Source organism: Lucilia cuprina, chromosome 2 (assembly GCF_022045245.1).
Source record: "Lucilia cuprina isolate Lc7/37 chromosome 2, ASM2204524v1, whole genome shotgun sequence".
NCBI lineage: Eukaryota > Metazoa > Arthropoda > Insecta > Diptera > Calliphoridae > Lucilia > Lucilia cuprina.
Genome location: NC_060950.1, coordinates 15,381,877 through 15,383,440, shown reverse-complemented (window position 1 = coordinate 15,383,440; position 1,564 = coordinate 15,381,877).

Genomic DNA, 1,564 nt, shown 5'->3' with positions numbered 1-1,564 from the left:
TTCAGTTCTAGTTCAGTTCTAGTTCAGTTCTAGTTCAGTTCTAGTTCAGTTCTAGTTCAGTTCTAGTTTAGTTCTAGTTCAGTTCTAGTTCAGTTCTGGTTCAGTTCAGTTCTAGTTTACTGTTAGTATAGTTCTAGTGTAGTTATTTAATGTTTGTCATGTGTATAATTAGAAATAACAATAAAATGCAACATGAGGAACCAAAATCTGTTTATATATCCATTTGATAAAAAAAAAACAAATTTAATTTTCAGTTTAAATTTTGCATACAAATGTTCTTTCATGAAAAACCTAATTTCGGTAAAATTAGGTTTTTCTAACCTTAATATTTAATTTTTACACTCTTTACAGTTGGAAACTAATTTTTAAATTTCTATCAAACAAAAGTATTTCTTTAAAATTCTTAATTCTATAATATTATTTGCGTGTATTTTTTGCCTCAAATAACTTATTAAAATAGTCTTTAAAAAAAAAAAAAAACAAAAAAACTATACACATTTCAACAACTCTTCATTTGCTAATTGCATTCTATTATTGCCATTTCGTTATTAGTTGTTTTTTTAAGATATTTTAAAAAGCCAAAATAGAAAAGCAGAAAATTGCTTACAAATGAATATAAATTTTGTGGTAATTGAGAAACTTTTGAAGAGACTAAATAGTTGTTTTTCCTTTCGTTTTTTTTTTGTTTTAAGTTTTGCCAAATCTTAAGGATCCTCCTACTCTATTTGCTGAGCTGTAACTAGTTAACAGTCAGGGCTAGTAATTTTAACACTTATTTTTTTTAAAGATATTTTTAGAATTGCCATTAAAAAGAAAACCCAAAAGCATTACGTATTTTAAAATAACTTTCTTCAATATATAAATATTTGAAAAGAAAAAAAAAAACAATTTAGGGTTTATTTTAAAATTTAATTAGTTTCTTTATTAAAAAATAAAAGGCGCAATACATTTGACGAAGCCGAATCTGAAATACTCTTCTGTTAAAAATAGTAAATGATATTTTAAGAAAATTTGTTAAGCCTAGTATTGGCTAATTAAGTTTGAATATTGCCAAATGTTACACTTTTATTTAGAAACCTTATAGTATATCCACCACAGTTACCTTATCTATGCATATACATAGATATGTGCATATATCTACCTCTTCAGAAGATGATTAAAGAAAAACAGCTTGGTGTGGTCTTTTAAAGTGCTTATTTTGTACGAAATATATTTTGGGACATTACACTTACCAGAGAAGACCACATCTTAGAAATTACAGAAGAAATTTAAAAAAGACAACAATATTAATATACACATACCACATTTCAATTGAGCTTACTTAAGCAATTTTATTTTTTTGCATTTTGTTGGATTTCGAAAATAAACACTTTCAAAAAGAAGAAAATTATTTTACTTGGACGCACAGTGGTTTGCATACTTTTTCTTGCTTGAAGTTTTTCAAAAAAAATTTGGGAAAATTCTATCTATCTATCTATCTATCTATCTATCTATCTATCTATCTATCTATCTATCTATCTATCTATCTATCTATCTATCTATCTATCTATCTATCTATCTATCT